Here is a 13,808-nt window from a genome sequence, read left to right as displayed (position 1 = left end):
CATAAGAACATGATGTTTTGGGATTTTAGTATTTATTTACATTCTCTATATGGCAGGCAGGTTGGTAAAAAAGCTGATATTATTCTTGAAGTCTGTTTGATTGCATATGAGATGTTAAGTGCAGTTGGAGCTGTCTGGATTTAATTTTTCTCCCCCTTTGGTATGGGGGAATAAAATATCTCAGCTCATACAGGAGAAAAAAATTAAAACCAGGCAGAGCCAGCCCCATTGTAAGCTTCACATGCAATCAGACGTCCTTGCAGAGTAACTCCCCTTCCTGGCTGCACTGCTGCCACTAGTGTAACACAATTTAAAAAAAAAAATCACTTTTTATACTCACTGCTTTCAAGCTAGACATTGACATGTGAACCAAAATCTTCTTTTTAACTATTGCCCGGGAGGCCACCAAAGAATCCCAGCTGACCCCCTGCCATCAGAGTGAGTGATGGTCGGCTGCTGGTGTTGCAGCTCACTTCCCCCAGGCTGCCACCCTGAGAGATCCCACCATCCACCGTCGGTATGAGTGACATTAGCCCACTGGGCTTTGAAAACACTTTTCAGGTCGGTCATTGCGGAGAGATAGCTTCCTTCACACACACCATCAGGGTGAGTGACGTCAGGCCACTGGGGTTTAAAATACAGACCCTCAGGCTTGCTAAGCTGACACTGCTGAGAAAACTGCTTTTATTGTTGTACATCAGCAGGGACCTCTTTGTCTTTTTTTGCATTGTTTACTTAGAAGCCAGCCTTCCCATTCCCCGACACCCACCCCAGACAATTATTAACATCTGTAGGGTAATTTCTATGTCTTCTTTCTTTCTTTTTTGTTTTGTTGTTTTTTTGTTTGTTTTTTTTTCTTTAACTGGAGGTAAAACAGATTTCAGTCTTTGAATTTTTGTAGCCATCTGCCTTCTCATAAGATTTTTGAAAGATCCTAGGTATGGTGGTATTTGTTAGTGGAAGAGTCTTAGAATAATAAAAGTAAAACAATTGTTAGAGATCCTAGTCCTTTTAGTTGTCCAGATCAGACACTCCTTCTCTGATAATGATAGTCATTCTTCCTTCTTAGCTTTTTGTGAGGTTCCTGGAAAATTTAGTCTTCAGGAAATTATTCCCTCCAGTCTTGACATAGTATCACTTCCCTTCTCCTTATAGTTCATGCTGCAAAAAAGATTTCTCTGTTGCCAAGTATTATAGAAGCCTTTACCTGACATTTTACATAGTTTTTGAATCCTGAGTTCAGATGATGAGATTTTAGAGCCTTTCTGAAATACTGCATGGTATTAGTATAAAAAAAACTGGCCTAAACTGGTTAATGTGGAATAAAAGAATTTAAAATTACTGTTCTGTAATATTGCCGAAAACACTATCTTATATAATAATATGTAGAGTGCAGCAGAAGTCCCATTTTCTGAACTCTGTTTCTCTTCATGAAAAATTAGGAAATGTTTCTTGATATATTAGTGAAAAGTAGTGATTTATTTATATCTACGAGATATATATTCTATTGATATCTACTATAGAGCTACATTATTTCTAGTTTTGTATCCTTTGATATATATTCTATATTCTGTATATCCCATATATCTATAAAATTTATATTTATATGTAAAGAATTTGAATTCTTTATGAAAACAGGACTCATAAGTAAACTAAATAAATATCTGCAATTGAAAACTTAGGAAAATAAATTATAAGAAATATTACTTTATTAATTATTAATTTATTTAAAGGTACAGAATTGTATTGAAACAATCATTTTTTATCTAATTTGTGACTTCATTTCCTTTCCTTTACTCTGTGCTTTGCAATTTAAAGCTCTTCTCTTACTGATCTGATCTTCATTTGGATGCATAAACTCATTTTATACTCAGTTTTTCACATGAGTAGTAGTCCACTGCTCTGTGAGAAATTTGATCACTGCAAATAGTCTCTCACTTCAACTTGCCTATTTGTTGGATGGCATCAGCTACAGGTAGATACCGAATAACTCCAGCTCCTTTGAAGAAAGAGGCTTTTGAATGTTTTCACCAAAAGTGGTTGTATTTAACACAAGGAAAACCCACAGAAATAAAGTCAGGTTTCATCTGAAACAGAGACTATTATACACAGATTGGTCTTTTCCACTTAGTTCAGTGTTCCTATTGAGTTTAGCTTTAAGTAATTTGGATGGCAAAGTCAGTCATACTTGTGCCTTTTGAGTCAGATATTAACATGTCAAGATTTAATTGGAGAGATCAAACTCATCCATTTGTTGTTAAAGCAAGGCTCTTTCATGCAAACAGTATGATCATTACTTTTTCTCTTCTTGCTCTCCAATGACACACTTAAGCATTTAGTAGATTAACTGGCTTGTGAAATTGCCTCTTACTAGTTCTTTTCTAATTGTATCAATTTATTTATTATCACTTTCCTTACCTTTCTTCCCTTGCTTTTTCTGGCCTTTAAGTCTTACACTAGCAATTTTCTTTCTTTGAGTAATTATTTTTTTTAAAAATTCGTTTTGGATAAATTATCCTATTCCATGAGGAAAGCAGAAACAAGTTTAAATAAGAGACAGTTAATCAAAAAGACTCATAATCCCTGTCAGACTACTTTTCTCATGTATTTTCTATTTTATATCAATGAAGTGCTGTGAAAAGAAGGCAGAAAAGTGTAATTTTGAATATTTTAAAATTATAATTTAAGTTAAATTTTCTCTCCATCTGATAAACAACAGGCTAAATACTACTGTATCTCTCATATTTCTTTCTTTTTACTTTATTTATCATGTCACACAGTGGAGACTCTTTCTCATTTTCTATTTTCCTCATAAAAAGATAAGGGATAGTAGTATTACAGGAGTGTAATAAATTCCCTGTTCACATGTACATGTCAGTGATCACAGAAATTGTGACTTAAATGACAGATACAATAAGTGTTCTTCAGGGTCTTTTGTTAGTTTAGATTTAGGTCACAAAGTGTATTTCCCAGGCTGTCCTTCTATGAGGAGCCATCTCACAACATAAACATAGTTTTACTTTTTCAGAACACTGGCTTTGTAGCAGCATTGAATTGAGAGTTTTCAGAACTTTTGCAATGTTCCTAACAATCCCTCTTAAGACATAAAGATTAATTTTTAAATGGTACTTTTCCTGCTCAAATCCTCTGCCCATGTTTCCATATGGTTTCATTTTAATGCCTGTTAATCCATACTATTATTGCTTGCCTCCTTTTACTGGAATTCACTGGAGGAAAGTGCTATTAGGGTTTTCCTTTTTGAAGAGGATGTAGTTGTTCTGAAAAGAGAGCACAAGATGAAATAAAAGAGTACATTTATGAACAAAATGGACATAATAATGAAGGTTTTCCATTGAATCTCTGTGGTCTAGAGAGGACCACTGGCATTCTGAATGAGAACAAAGGCTCCCAGAAAAAAATTAAGACATTAGAAAAATTTTCAAATTTCATCTTATGTTTCATATCTCTAATTCACATGAAACTTAGAAATGGCAAAAAAAATGTCAGTTCACAAAGATTATTTTAATTAATATGTGTAACAACTGTTTAAGTAGTATCTGACAGTATCAGACAATTTCAAGAAAATCCTTTAGCCTCATATTTGGTTATTCAATGTATTCCTAATTTATATTACCTTTTTAATAGTACCATATTCAAAACCAAATACATTTTAACAGTTATTAATGTAAAATACTGTGTAATATTGCCTCATATATATTTAAAACCCAGGTCTATTTTTGACATTGATATTATATAGAGTCCTTCATGCATTCAATTGAGCTATTCATAGCCCTAAAGAAACTTGGAATGTGCTAATATACTTCACTGAATTGAGGCCTCTAATTCCAATGACCTAAATATCCCCTTCAAAAAACAAGGAAACAACTGCAAAAAAAAATTACAACTTTCAGAAGAAGATTGAAATATAACTTGCTATATTTTATGCCTTGGAAAAAACAAATGCAAACTTTTGCAGCCTCTTGGATATCCCCTTTATGGACAAAGTTGCAATTTGCACTTCAGAAAACTAGATTCTTAAAGTACAGTGAACATAGAGAAGGAATTTTCCCTTTTCTTAGTTTTCTGTCTTTAAGAACACTGAAAACAATGTTGAAACATGTTTCTACATGTTTCTGAATTTCAGTTTTTAGGTATATTCTTGAAAAAATTCCAACTTATGAAGTCCATGCGCCACATGCACAATTTCTGTAGTTTTATAATGAGCAATGCTTGATTTGCCAGCAGGAAAATTATATATATGGTAAACTCCTAGAACTTTCTGTATTGGCACTAACCTTTGTTTAATTGTTACTGATTTACTACAAAATGCTGGGGGGGTGGGGGCGGGGCAGAGGGCAGAGTGGATTTCAGGAATGTTTATATAAATTATTTTGAATTTTGCATTGATTAATTATCTTTATGACCTTCATAACCACACCTTTCAATCTTTAAGGTCTCTTCACAAATGCAAAGTCCATGCTTTCTTTCACATACTTACTCTGTTTTGGCTGTTGTCTCATCAGGTTTAAACTTTCTATCACTGCTTGGATTTCTGTGTTCAAATTCTTTCCTGGAATGCTTTAAATGTTTTGCAGTGATAGCTTCTCAACATGAAAAACTGGAAAGAAAACAAGAAAATAAATTTTAATATAAAGTTGTTGAATGCAGGTTATCATCCTTATAAATCATACTTCTGGAAAGAGTGTCAAAGTGTTTTGGTCTTTTTAACCAAGAATATATAGGATTAAAAAGAATATTTTGGCACACCCAATCTCCTCCTACTTTAGGCAACTATATCACATAATCTTTTTTGATAAAGTTCTGTCTTAAGATGATCTGGACTAATTTTGCCACTTTGCTCCTTACAGAAGTCTGTTCGAGAGCTTCATTGCTCTTTGTATGTCCTGGGATTGTGTTTGTCTTGAAGTTTGTTCATATCGCACTATTGTCTTGTATCATTTTTAGTTGTTCCTCACCTGCAGTCTCTTATTTTTGTCTGCTTTCACTAGCCAATTAATCATGGTCATATAATTCTTTCTGGGTTGTATCTGTGTCTTTATCTGTGCTACTACCGTGTATCCTAATGTTTGCTGTCAACATCTGTTTACTTGGATTTTGTATCAAAGTAAAGTCGACAAATATTTAAACAAGATGGTTAAGAAGCACTCAGGTGAAATATTTTATTTCTTGGGACCACTTGTGATTATCTCATTTTTCCTCCTTTTGTCTTTTTTTTTTTTTTCTTTTTTTTAACCTGCCTTATCATCTTTCTGGTAGTCTCCACCTTCTTCTAGAAAACCAAGAATTTCCCTTATGGTGTCATGGTATGATTTTTGCAGATGCCCAAGTGGATTATTTCTGTTTCATTTCCTTTGTGTGAAAATATGTTGTTTATTTTTAAATGTGTGCAATGCTATGTCTGATCAGAGATTGTCATTACAAATAATAATCTTATCTACAGGGGAGCTTCATGGAACCTGAAGCTTTTCCCCCCAGGTCTTAAAGACCAAGAATTACGAGGTAGAGATTTTACAGAATGTTATTCACTTCTTTTTGCTATGTAAACCAGCTGAAAGCTGCAAGTCAGAAACTAAAATTTGCTTATTAATGGAAAAAGACAACATTGGGATTTCTAAAACTGTAAGTATCAGTGAAAGTTTAAATACTTCGATGTGAAAAAAAGCTCCAAACTCAGACTTTCTTGGGAATGTTTTTATTGGAAGTTGGGTCTATCTTAATCCAGTTTCTTGGGTTTGTATTACTCATTCCCTTTTTCACAATTCATCAAGTCATGTTTTTTTCTGGCATAGATCATCCTCCTTTTTATAGCAAAAGTAGACGGAGAGGAGTCAGTAGAAAGGAATCACAAAAGATCCTTTTATTTCCATATCATCCCATGTAAATATTTGGATGAAAATTGTATTTCTTTGTAGTATCCTAGGTACTTGATGTCCCTTTCACCAGTTCTTGATGATAAGTTTCCCGCATTAGAGTACAATTATCATGTAACCTGTCCAAAAAGGACTTGAAGACCTCTTGCAATCTTACAGCAGCTGAAACCCTACAGAATTATGAATTTGGAGTGCAAACTACAACGAAGAAAGTGTCCTTGTTAACTATCAGGATAGTTATAATAAGCTTTCAGAATTCCATCTATTTAGTCTTCATTTTTATATTTTTAAAATATGTGTGACTTTTTTTAATGTAAAGGTCATAATTGCTAGGGATGTATGTAATTTCCATGATAAAGCACTTCTTGACAGTACCTTTAAAGGTGTACAAGCAGTCTAGATACCTTGATGGAAATAACAGTGATGTAAAAAAAAAGGCAACTGGCCCACAAATCCTCGTATCTACAGGAAAACAGAACAGTCTTCTCTTCCTCCATGCATGGACCAAGTAAGTTAGATCAAAACTTAATTTTAAGGTAAGATATTTTCTTGCCTGGTGAGATAATTTCTTGACATATTTCTTCAGTTGCAAACAGGTCTGCTGGATTAATTAATGAATATTTGCAAACTGCCCTCCTAAAATTAGCCTCAGAAATGCAACTATTTTGCAAGTCACTATTTTGTAGTTTTCTTGTGCCTTTCTAACTGGTTAACTTTATCTTTCTAAAGATGGGATTTCACCTTTGCTGAGGCTGATTGCCAACTTCCTTTGTAGTGCAAATCTGAAGTTTAAGTCATCAAAGAGGTGGTGGCTGTCTGAGACTCTCAAACAGTTCTACCCAAGACAGAATGTTCTTCCAATAGAAAAATTCAGAGCTTTTCTTATTGCAAGAGAATGGATTTTCAATAGAACACCAGGCTTTGTGCACACAAAGGGACTACAGCTTTCACAAGTGGAGGACTAATACTGCAAGGAGCTCCTGGGCTGACCTGGATGCTCAAATCAGGTGCAGATTTCTCCAGCTGGCATTGATGTGAAGGCTCAGAAGCTGTAACTTCACTAATTTCTCTTTTGTTTGGGTTCTTTTTACCTCAGTGAATCAACTAGTTCCTGCTAACTAAGCCTGCAAAATCCTAATGGAGACAATGCAATTATCATACTGCTCTGAAGTTGTAAGGCAGTAACCTTGACTCTGCTTAGTTACTTCTGGAAAACTTGAGTGCTTTTTTCCCACATGGATACTCTAAGCAAGTAGCTTTTAATCAAATCTGTGCTGGAAAGACACCTTTCTGGTATTTAAAAAAAAAAAAAAAAAGGTGCATAAACATCTGTGATTTAGCTCCTCTTATTTGCTTCTTGGGACTAGTAGTCCATCTGGCTATTTTAATATGCTTTGTTATGCATTCTTCCTTTTTTTTTTTTCCCTTTCTTTTTCTATTTTGATATTTGCTTTAACCTTGACAAAATTTCTGTAATCTTTTCTAAAACAGAGCTTCATGATTATTTTTGTTCAGAAAGTTAGATAACCTGTTCTCATGCAGACAGATCAGTGACATACAAGAAAGGAAATGTGAATTATCTGCCCACATCCCATAGTGTAGATAACATCTCAGACTGAGCTATGCACCTGGAATATTCCTGGAATATCAAGAACCCATTAAGGGTGTCCAATAGCACTTCATTCCTTCTCATTCATTCCTTGCTTCAGTCTGCCTAGCTATGTTTGTGCAGACAACAGCTCTTTAATTTAAGGATGAAAGAAAATATTCTAAGTAATTTTTTACTGAAAGTGCTTTGCTCTTGAAGTAACATGTTGATTCCATGTACCATTGAGACTGTTATGCAGTTCATTACTCAGAATATCAAGACAGAATTGCCTAATAAGAGGAGCATAAGACAAGATGATTTACATAGCTCAGTTGAACTTCAGAGTTTGCATTTCTGAGCAGGAGAAAACGCCAAGATTCCATAAGGCAACTACTTATTCCAAATCTGGCATTTCTCTTATTCAGAAACACAGATTGTGAAGTTCACTGAAGTTACTGAAATCAATCAATTTTTTACTGAGTATTTTAATAACAAGTACATTTTCTGTTTATTAGTGTTTTCCTTGTATACTGTTGCATATTAAGATATTGAGTATATTCACTTAACTGCTGTCTCTTTCCTGATTCTCCAGGAAAAATCCCTGTGGTACACTTAAACCTGTAAGGAACATATTCAGGTTGGTACATGCTTGCCTTTGCTGGAAAATTAAGATGAATATCATGCACAGCTCATTTGTGGCTTTGTCTTATGTCATTCCATCAGTTGAAAGTTATTCCAAGTAATTTCTAGAGCCATATAAATAAGGTGTTTCACGCAGACAGTGTGTAAACCTGGCCTGAAAGTTGTGTCTGTGTGAATGAATAAAATGGGCTCTTCTTTGAAGCCAAAGTCTGTTTGGCTTTTCCTCCTGACTATATTAACTGTATTCTTATTTGGGACAACCCTTGGCTTATGCAGATCCTGGAAATGCAATTTTGAATTGTGGAAGAGAAGTAGATGGCCTGAGCCAAAAGTATGCCAGGATCCTTGATAACAAATTCATGGTACACTCTCACATCTATGCTGTGATCCTGCTGAGTTTATCAACAGTATTACCACATTTTGTTGTATCCCTGCCTACCTTAGGATATCCAGGGTCCCTTTCTGGCTCTTAAGCCCCAGCACAGCTCTCTGTACTGAACTCAGTGGCTTAGGGATATGTGCCTTCACATAAGTGGTGGAAGGGCAAAACCCATCTCCTTCCTCAGCCTAGATTTTACTTAGCAGCAGCAGTGCTGCTTTTTAACGTGGGGAGAGGAAAAAATAAATGTAATGGTGGATCTGTCAGACCTTCCTCATGATCAACAGTTGTTACATGCCCTCTACTTTGTTGAGCCACTTGTTCCCCCATTGGAGGCTTTAAACAAAGATCTCAGCTGTGATTTACAGGTTTTGTGAAACCCAAGGAACCTTTGAGGATTCAGTGCACATTCTACCTGAGACAAGACAGCACAGCAAGTGATTGTATGTGCAAATATTGACATTCATTTGGTTTCAATATCCAAAAAGTTTGTGCAAGCATTCTTCATGAGTTGCTGAAGAACTGATTTTAAATATTTTAATTTCATTAGAAAAGATGAAGATTTCACAGTGACAGACATATTCAACTCTCCTTCTGGGGATCACATATGTCAAAATATTATGTTGTTTGTTTGTTTGTTTGTCTGTTTGTTTTGTTATTAGCATAATGAGAATAAAGAGTGAGAACATAGGTTCTGGGCTTGATACATGCTGTTGAATATTTTACAAGACTATAATAAAAGATTATTTGGTATGTTCTTATATGATTTGCTTCTGCAGTGAAAAACAGCTATTAAAACTGTTTATAAGCAGCTGTGGCTACTTGCCCCTGTGAAAAATCAAATTCTAAATAATAATTTGGTTTCTATGGTACTTCCAAAAATGGTGTATTCCAGTCTGGTCTGTACAGATAGATTGATTTTACTGACATGATTATGTTTGCTAGCAATGGGATTTAATTTTTTTTTTTTTTTTTGGTCATGAAGACTGTCCTTTATACTACTTTTCCAAAGATGTAGGGATGCTGACATTCTTTATGAAGATATGATCCTTCACTGCCAAAACCAGGATATATGTTTAAAACATGTTTAAGCTATAATTACCATTTCTAGAGGAGGATAATGATTTGCCCTATGTGGGACTAATTAAAAGAGGTGTTTTTAAATGGAGATAAGGCTTCAATTTCATAGGACAGAGTTCTGAATAAATAAAATACTCTGTGCTTGGCAGCAGCCTTACTGACTCTTAATGACTTTATCATGTTTTTCAATGTTTGTTTTTGTTTTGTTTCTTAAAATCCCCAAGTTCTTGCATAACATGATTGCTTCATAGAAGCCTATATTTCTAGTATCCGTAGTTGTGGAGAAAAAGCTTGAAAATATAATATTATTATACAATCCCCACTTCCAGCAGAGGAAATGGAGGATCTGAAATGTGCAGGTTTTTTTAAAATATGGTAAACTTTAAATGAAGTTCCTTTTTTTTGAAACCTACCATTTTTATTTTTAATTATAATGGCTTCTATACATTTTATTTGCCTCAGTTAATTTCAAATGTTTGGATCTCAGTTGCCAAAATGTTCAGGCAAAAATTAAAAATGTAATTTTTAATAGGGTTGCAAACATTAGAAGAGCATGTTTTTCAGATTTGGAGACTTCTGATCAATATTGTAGCTGTTTTCTCTTTGGAAACTATTTTCAATAAGTATACTTGTCTTTTTAAATGTGCTCTGGGAACTAAAACTTGGGAGTTGAACTCTATGCAGATACTGGTTATTAACATTTCAAGATGTGAAGATTTGGAATAAATTTCACAAGCACAAGATACCCCACCATTTTGTGAAAATAAACCGTGTCCATGAGCCTCCTCAGATGTTGTATCAAGAAGGGGCTTTCTGCCTGTGTGTGTCTGTACACATCTGTTAATTCAGAGATTTAAATGTGAAATCCAGCACTCAGGGACACCAGGTGGATATCTGATAGTCTCTGAGGAATTTGTGCTTCATAAACCATTCTATGGATTATTCACAGCCATGCCTTTTTCCCTGCTTATGACATAAAAAATATGGATGAAATATTTGTATCAATAATTAATCCTGGTATAAGTAACTAATGAATAAGAAACAGAGATATGTTGCTGCCAAAAATCAGCTGTTAATGCCTCTTCACTTACTGAAATAGCATGCTGCATATCACAATTGTTCTGTTACTGACTACAAAATACTTCTGTAGGTGAAAGTCAAAAATATTATCCAGCTCCACAGTGAAAGCTGCAGTCATGCCACAGTATAATTTTAGATTGAAATAAATGTGCATAGAGCATGAGAAGTAAGAAGTTGCAACTCTTTATGTCTACTTTCCATGACTCTTCAAAAATACTTACATGACTTAAGAGCCTAAGGGCTCAATGCACTTGTCCACAAATAGGGATCTTTTTCTATTCAAAACTCATTGGCATATCAAAGCTCCCTTGTGGGGTGTCAGAAATTACACTTGGAGCTATGAAGAAACTCTCTCATTTGGGTACAGCAGCTGAAGACCAACAAGGATATTCTACAATGCCTGAAGTGGCACTAGATTAATGTGTCCTGGCAACTAAACCTTCAAACCTTCACCAGTTTGGGCTGATTTCAATCGTAGGATCTGTTCTTGAAGAGGGTATCTGTGCCACTTCTTCTAAAAAATGTCAAGACTTCAGAGTGGTTTTCCCTTTCTATTGAGTATTTTTCTTAACTCTTTTCTCAGACAACATACTTGTTCCTTGCCCAAAGATTATGTAAGTGGTGAGGGACAACCCCCATGTTCCCCAGTAACAAAGCAGAGTTCAACAAAACCCAAAGACTTTGTTGCATGCCACAATGATGACCTGGTGGTGTGATCATCCTTCTGAAAAATGGCAAAAGTGGGAATGATTTCTTCTGGCCAAGGATTGTGAGAGAAGGGCTCTAATCTGTAAATTGTGGCTACTAACGGATATTTTAAAGAAAATGGTGGATGTGTCTTTACTGTGTCATGGGCCTTATCTTTTCAAGATATAATACTCAAAATTCTGAATGTAATTCTAAATCTCCCTTCATGTACCTGAGACATTTACTTGAATCTGGCAATAAATCAGTCAGAAATGAGATTTAACTCTGAGAAATATAGGCACTGGTAAAAACTTTGTCCCTCAGCAGTGATTAAACATACCATCCACGTAGGGGTCTCACCTAGTAGCACAATATCAGTGCTTCCCAAAGTTTTCCCTTGGCAACCCTACTTCCAGGGTCACAACCCCACTTTCATTTTCACTTCCAGGCTTGTGGGCCCCAAGTGGGATCATGACCCTAACTTGGGAACTGCTCTATAACACATTGAAAAAATTAACATACCAGCCAGTAAATACATCAGCAAAACAAGCCCATCCAGTCTGCCCAAGACCCTGCCTGTCTGCCATCCCTAGGGTCCTTACCTATTAAACCTGGGGTTTCAAAACCATGTATCGACTTGAGAGCTCGCATACTGCTTTGTGTATGTGTTACCATTGTCTTGTAGTCTTCCTTTGTGCTATTTAGCTAAGTGTGGTGTTGACAAATATGTGCTAACACTTCTGAAAATATGACCTCCTTTTTCTTGCTTATTCATATGTTGTAGGTGCTGCTTAGATTTATTATTTGCACATAATAGAGTTCACAGTTATTGTGTGTCAGAAACAAGATCTGGAGAGTCTACTGTTCCCACAGCTGGAGCAACACATACACATCTGGTAAAATTGCAACTTAAATTGTATTGTCTTTAGCAATTAATCACACTGTATTCTATTGATTCTCCTCCTCCTTAACTCCTACTGGTCTTTACCTTCTTCTCTTTTCTTTTTCCTCATTTGTCTTCTGCTCTCCTTTTCTTATGAGTCTCACATTTCATTTTTTAGCATCTTGTCCAGAAGTGCTGGGTTTGGATGTGGACATACAAAATTTTCTACTTACCTTGCAGAACATTCAACCATTACATTTCAAAGAGCTTTGCACTGGTTGTGAAAGCACACATGTTCATTGAAATCTCAATATCTGCCTTTTACAGTGATTATAACACAAGGCCCATTACCCACAGTCACCAAAAAGTCAGTGGTAGAGAAAAACATGGATCTCCCATTCCATGTGGAATCCCATGGTGGACTCCAAGCAACATGGTTAGCACCACAAGACATACCAGTAGATGGCACTTCAGCGTTCATAGCGTTGCTCATGCATCTGAGGGTCTGCTACAACTGGACTTCACATGCAACTTTTAGCACAATTTTATTTATTTTTGTTCTTGTAGTCTTTTTCCTTGTAGCTTTACTCTGCCATTGTCTTTTTTTTTTTTTTTACCTTGCTGTGACACTTTCCTGTTACTTCTTAATTTCTCTCAATTTTTTTATATTTGCTATGTCTGATTTGAAAAAGAATAAAAAACCCACTCCCACCAAAAAAAAAAAAAAAAACCCAAGAAAACAAAACAAACAAAAAAAAAAAACCACACACGAACAAATTAAAAATCACCACTAAAAAAACCCCAAAAATCCCACCAAAATACCCAAAGAAAGAAAAATCTAATAAAGGGAATATGACTCACTGATTTTTTTTTTTCCAGAAAAGAGTTATCTAGATCCTGACTAGTTCATTACTAAGGATAATTAGGTGGTGGTGAGTGGAAGCAGTAAGGTTAACTCTCAGATGTTCTGAAGACTCACCATGTATATTTTGCTGTGTGAGGTGAAGAGCTCTCTGCTAACTTGCAGTGTGTCTGCAAAACACACTACATGTACTCAACTCTGTATGTTGGACTACCCTTGCTGCACACAGCCTGTGCCTACACACTTCAGGTTCTGGCTTTTTTTCCAGATAGGAAATGAGGATTTTGTTTGGGCTTCTGCTGTGGGCTGTGGCTGGGTTTTGCCCCATCAGCTCATGTGGTGCAGCTTGCCATGTTGCTGACAGTGCAAGTGCCTTTCAATTAAGGCTGAAGTTCCATCACAGCCTGTAAGTGGAGAATGCTGGGGAGATGAATAAATGAATTGTCACAGCTTCCAGGCATGCTGGATTGAAAAGTACACAAACTCTAGAGTTTGTGCACTGTGTAAATTTGGAGCTCAGGCTCTGCATATTTATAGGGATGAGCTCAATCCCTTTTTCTTTCTTGTAAAAAGAATGAAAATTAGTTTCTTTAACGTTGAAGTCCACATGTGGAAATACTCATTATTTGTATATCTTTAATGTCATGCATTTTAGGCTTTTTGCAGTTTGGGTGGGGTCACCATTTGAAACAAGGATTTTAATTGATCTGACTAAA

The sequence above is a fragment of the Anomalospiza imberbis genome, chromosome Z (genome assembly GCF_031753505.1).
Source record: "Anomalospiza imberbis isolate Cuckoo-Finch-1a 21T00152 chromosome Z, ASM3175350v1, whole genome shotgun sequence".
Taxonomy (NCBI): Eukaryota; Metazoa; Chordata; class Aves; order Passeriformes; family Viduidae; genus Anomalospiza; species Anomalospiza imberbis.
Note: the sequence above shows the minus strand (reverse complement) of the source record.